This window comes from Dicentrarchus labrax, unplaced genomic scaffold (assembly GCF_905237075.1).
Source record: "Dicentrarchus labrax unplaced genomic scaffold, dlabrax2021, whole genome shotgun sequence".
In the NCBI taxonomy this organism is placed as follows: domain Eukaryota; kingdom Metazoa; phylum Chordata; class Actinopteri; family Moronidae; genus Dicentrarchus; species Dicentrarchus labrax.
This window is the reverse complement of record NW_026136719.1, coordinates 8114055-8120270: the sequence shown is the minus strand read 5'-3', so window position 1 is coordinate 8120270 and position 6216 is coordinate 8114055.

Genomic DNA, 6216 nt, shown 5'->3' with positions numbered 1-6216 from the left:
TGAAGTGGTGATTCTCCTGTAATAGAGGTGATTGGAAGTTACTTCACACAGTCACCTCATCAAACATTCAGCAACCTTTATATGTTTAGTTTATCCCTTGAGTTGAGATGCAAAGACAGCACTTTGCATTATTTATGGGTCATTTACTGACTGTGACAGTTCTTGAAGAAAATACATCATCATTTATTTGATGTTTGTGTGCATTTAAATTTTAAAGTGAAACCTCGAATGGCTTAATTAAACAAAATAAACATGTCATCCTGAAACATTATTTAAATCTTGTATTTCGCAAGTTAAGTTCTTGAAGGAAACCTTTGTTGGCCTTTAGCACACAGTACATTTGATCAAATACATTCAAAATGAAGCAGAGACACACTGAAGGTCTTTGATCTTGTGCAATAATTAAAATATCTTACCCACTTCCAAGAGCAAAGTCTCCGTCTTGACATTCACATTTTAAATTAAAATGCCATTCACTTCTGTTTTGCTGTTCTCTATTGAAACCAAATTGTATTTACTTAAAATCTGTAATTAAATGTGATGATTACAAATCTTTGTAAATTTCTGATTATGATATGATCCAATAAGGATATATTACAACCGGACACAGACACAGTTTATTAAAATAATTAAAAATACTCCTGAGAAATATGTTTATTGACTGATTTACTGGAAATTTACCATTGGGCATAGTGGTTTTCAAACTGTGGTCTGGGGACCAACAGGGGTCCTTAAGGGGACCCAGCAAAAGGAGCAATGTAACCTTTATCACATTTTTGAAAGTTGGAACAACAAGGGAAGAAATATGAGGGCCTTTTTGATTGATTGTTGATCACTGATTGACAACTTTATTATATTCAAACCTAAAAATAAAAATAAATACTCAGAGGAGATTCAATAAGACAAAATCCTCTCAAATTGGGGGCCCATGGTCTGTCGTGCATCTATTGTAGAAAACGTTGATACGAATACGTTTTTATAAGTGTGGGAACTCCTGCTTTAGTGGATTTAACAGCTCTTATTGTAAATGATGATGTTTGACATTTTGCGAGACAGTTTTTATTCAATATAAAGATCCTGTTAATGAAACTGGAAAGTTCAGATCAATCGGTCATTATTAGTGAGCAGATGGTAAATATAAATTAGGTGAACTAAAACCTGCAGGCTTGGTCCTCAAAGGAATCATTCTTGGCTTCTTTGTGTTGGTCACATGCTAATAATCTAAGAGCTGCTGGTTCCTGTGATATTTCGCTTTATCCTGATGTTTCAACCTTTCTTATGTCACATCAAAACCAGAAAAGTGACAGAAACCACTTTCAGTTCTTCGCTTTTGAGAGTCAGTGGATGTCTTTTGGATGGTGACAACTCAGTAAGTTTGAGAGTATCTTTTAACTGTCCTGGATGTTTTCTTGATAATTTCTCTTTTTGAATTATGGTTCAAAAAGTGTTTGCCACCATCAGTCATTTTGGGAAGAATCTCCAGATATATGGACTGGATCCTTTAAAAGTGCTGGTTGGCAACAGTATTTCAAAGCCATTATGTTTGCTGTTGTCCGTTTGTCATTGGGACACTGAAAAATAAAGGATAAACAAACATCACATTATAATGCAATTTTTTTTAAGCCACTGTCAAAAACATGTAAAGGTGTGTCTTGTGTGTCAGACAGTATGTGGACATGATTCTGGTATTTGTTTTTATTGTACATGTCTTCAGTATTAGTCACCCAAAGGCTGACAAGTGACATGACATGACGCATTTGTTTGTCCGAACAAGCTCTGCATCCAAATCAGCTTCCTTTGTCTCATACAGAGCCTCAAATGTGACGGAAATCAGAGTTTACTTGTCCAAATAAACTGAAGTGTAAACAGAAACGTCTGTGGTAACTCAGCTGTCACTGAACATTTTTTATATTAACAGTGGATCAGAGTAGAACCCCACACAGAATTAACACCCTAAACTCTGCGGCACTATGAGGTTTTAAATGTTTGCACATTGTTGTTTTACAGTATATTTAATGTATGATTTAGTCATATCCCCTAATCCTGAATGTACGCTGTTTCCCCGGCAACAAACCTGGTGAAAAAAATCAACCATCTGATTAAAGAACCAGATTTTTTTCTCACAAGTTAGTGGAGACTAAACCAGAGATAAAGGGAGAGTGAATATTCAGACAGAAGCACGACTCCTAATAAATGCTAATGTTGCTAAAGTTATAAACATATCAAATCAAAGAGAACAACACATCGCCACCTGTGCTATATTATTAGTGTGAATTGTGAGTGTTCATACAAACATGGCCATTTTTAAAGAACCAGTGTGTATGATTTAGTGGCATCTAGTGGTGTAGTTGCAGATTGCAACTCCCTCGCGTCGCCCTCCCATTCTAAGTGTGAAGGAGAAACTACGGTGGCAGCAAAACTCATGAAAAATGTGGAAATGCCCAATCTACAGACAGTGTTTGGTTTGTCCGTTATGAGCTACTGTAGAAACATGGCGGTTCAACATGGCGGCCTCTGTAGAAGAGGACCCGCTCCTTCTGTTAATTCAAAGGTAACGAGAACACAAATATTTCAGGTGATTATTAGTGCTGTCAGTTTAACGCGTTACTAACGCCGTTAACTCAAACCCATTTTGACGGCGTCAATTTTTTTGTCGCGAGATCATGGATTCCTTGTTGTCTGAAAGTGTCAACAGGCTTGTCTGTTTGAGTAACTGGCTCAAAGCAAAGAAGTAGTAGGCTTACCTTTTATTGGTAACCGTAACTGTTCATTCTTTTTGAAATAAGAGGCTGGGTTGAGCCTCTGGTGAATAAAGAGCAGTAGCCTGACTGCTATGTTCAAAGCAAACTTGAGAAAAGTATTAAGCCATGGTTTAACTGCACTATAGGCTGAGTCCTAGTTTACCTTACATGTGCACTTTGTAATTTTATTTTGTATCGCCCTGTTTTGATCCCTTAGAAAGGGCTGTTGAAGGGGCTGTTTGTGTGACAAAGTATTTTTTTCACCCTTTTATTGATGTACAGTGTTACATTGTGTGAGAGATTATTTGCTCCAAGTGAGAATGTTAGTGTGAAATTGAACACTACAGTATATGCCAATGTTGTTTTCAATAAAAAACAACATTTGCACAAAGCAAGCCGATCCACTTTTCCATGTTGATAAGAGCATTAAAATGAGAAAAAATAATGGGACAAAAAGAAATCAAGGGACATTTAGAATAGATAAAAATGTGCGATTAATTGCGAGTTAACTATGACATTAATGTGATTAATCGCGATTAAATATTTTAATCGTTTGACAGCACTAGTGATTATACATGAATGAATAGTTATGAATATTATATTCCATTTCCGCCAATAAATCCTCCTAAATCTTACACACTGGAGCTTTAAAGCCCCACTTATTAGTATTTTACATAGTACAGTAACATTGGATCAAATTACTAAATAAAATTGCGTATGAGATCCTTCATAGAGAGAAAACATATAAGAATTATCACCAAACTTCTGGTTTTGTGTCAGTTTTAGTGTCAGCTTAAATAAACTTGCTCTGAAGGATGTTGACAATTGAGCAGCTAAAGAAACTTAGAGACTTATATTAATCAGGTGACCAGAAACATGACTTCAAATTATGCAGCTCAAGAAAAACCCCAAACCCAATTACACTGAGGTATTTACATGATGATTTCTGTTGTATTATTAGCCTGAATAATCAGGGTTTATACAAACTTGTCCTTTGGCTCCATGCAGAGAATAACCTTGCTTCTTGCTGCTCTCCAGTTAAGTTGTTTACATCCACCTTCAACACCCTGTAACTGAGTCTCTCAGCGTCCATTAATAAACCAGATTATTCTTGTGCCACCTGAGGTGTGTACCTGCCCACAGACACAACACTTCGCCAGAAACAAGGGTGAAAATAAAATGCAGGTTTCAGCTTCATAATTTGAAGAAATTATTATTTTGTCCAAAATGGCTTTTGGTTGATACCCAAATGTACCATAAAAGACATTTTGCACACATTAAGGAAGATAAATAATTTTAGATGGGTGACCCAGTTTGTAACACAGTAACCAAAGCATCTCAACCAGATTTCTCGGAACTGAGTAACAACATGTTTCTTCCCACATACATATCTTCTATTTTACCACTTTCTTATTGAGATCTTGAGAGCATTTGGGCTGCTTTTCTGACTTTAAAGAAAGCCACGAGGAAAAAGAGATCCAGGAAGCTCTGAAATAGCCTCATAAAGCCTTTATTGACTATTCATAATGAAAGCTGATTGAGCCTGTGTCCCTTATGAAGGCTGTGAGGCAGATGTGTGTTGGATTCAGAGAAGTAGAATTCAATCTACTTTGGAGTGCAAAGTGTGTGACAATGTGACAATTCATGAACAGACTTACATATCCTCAGAATAATTTAGTGGAACTTGAAAATCTACACTTTATAAATATTCAACAACGCTCAACTAATGCTCAACAAATGTTCTACCATGAATAGATTTACTGTCACATATACAATCATACACAATGTATAGTGAAATCTGAAGCAGTGAGAAGTTACTGTACACTGCCTGTGGACAAACTCCAGATCTAAGCCAGTGCCTTGCTCGAGGGCACTGACTGAAGAAATTTACCTAAAATACATGTTCTGCTATATTTCTTTTATCAATATTGAACATCTGTAAGCTTTCACTTACATGTTCCTGGTTAAGCAAACATTTTCTTTTTGTGGTGGGGGTAAACCAGAGCAAACTCCACATAAAAAGGCCCCAAGTGGGACTCGAACCTTGGACCTTCTTGCTGTGAGGCGACAGTTGAATGTTGTTAAACACTATTACAAGTTGTAACAGTGGAGTAACAAGTTAATCTTTGTATTCAAGATGTTCAATATTCAAAATATATGTAATAATATTAAACTATAAGTAATATCATTCATTTACTAAACACACTGGGAGGGGGCTTACTGAGTTCATATTTGCATTTATACAGCTTAGTTTTTACCCCACATCTATAGTAGTAAAACAGTTGAATTGTTAAACCAAAGCTAATAAACTGTTGAAATGTGGCATAAACTGTAGTCTATAATCTGTAGGCGGACTATCCAATTAAAGTGTTACTGCATTTTCATTGATTTTGTGAGGATAATGCACTCAGGAATACTGCTACTTTCAGAGATACATATATTAAGAACAAACAATTAAAATGCATGAAACAGTAGTAACAGATGCAGAGTCTATTGTACTAGTATCCACATTTACATTTGAAAGCCGGTAAGATCTCTTTGTTCCTTTGTCTAACTGATTCCAGATCGTGACACTGTAATACTTCAGGCTGCTTTTGAAATGTGGCATTTTTCGCTGCAACCAGACACAGATCGAACCTTTAATATACAGATGGGTGACAATTTAAAGGGAAAACCAACATGAACCTCCTAGTCTCTGGAACCCTCTCCATCCTCAGGTGTTCAATTGATTCACTTCATTTCTATTCTCATCCAACCATTCAATGACTCCTTGTGTCCTGTATCAAAGCATCTACATTTGTCATGTTTCTCTACTTATTCATTTAGGATCACAACCAAATCTTCCAAAGATATCAAATAGGTGCATAAAATGAGACAGTGGTTCCTAACCTTTTTCGTTAAAGCCCCCCTCTTCTATCAGTGAGTAAACTGACGACCCCTGACTGACATATTTTATGGATATTTTGTATTACATAATGATAGCATTACATAACAACTGATACTGTACAATCAACAGTGAATGAAACTGCAGGAATTTTGTGTAAAGCAAGCGATTTTGAATAATTTTGAGCAGATTATTTCCTTTTAATATCAGAGATATGTTTTCCTAATATTTTTTAGGTATTTCTTATAATTCTCTGTCTGTATTATGTGTTTCTTTTATTTTCATCAATCCTGCATACTTCTATTTGACAAATTAAGTGTTTTTCTACTCTAAAAGGATTTAGTTTCAATAAACAGTTGGTACAAGCTGATACAGAATATATAATAAATAGCATGATTTTAACCTTAAAACTATGGTTAAAAACAGGGGAAAACAACATGTTAAGGGGTTAAGGTAGGATAAAAATGCCAACCAGTGGTATACAAATAGGAAATGTTAGATTGTGTACAATGTTAAACCTAAAATATATCAAGACAGAGCCATTCAGCTTTCCCTCCTGCCTTCTGGGTCTCACTGGTTTCTGCCAGACAC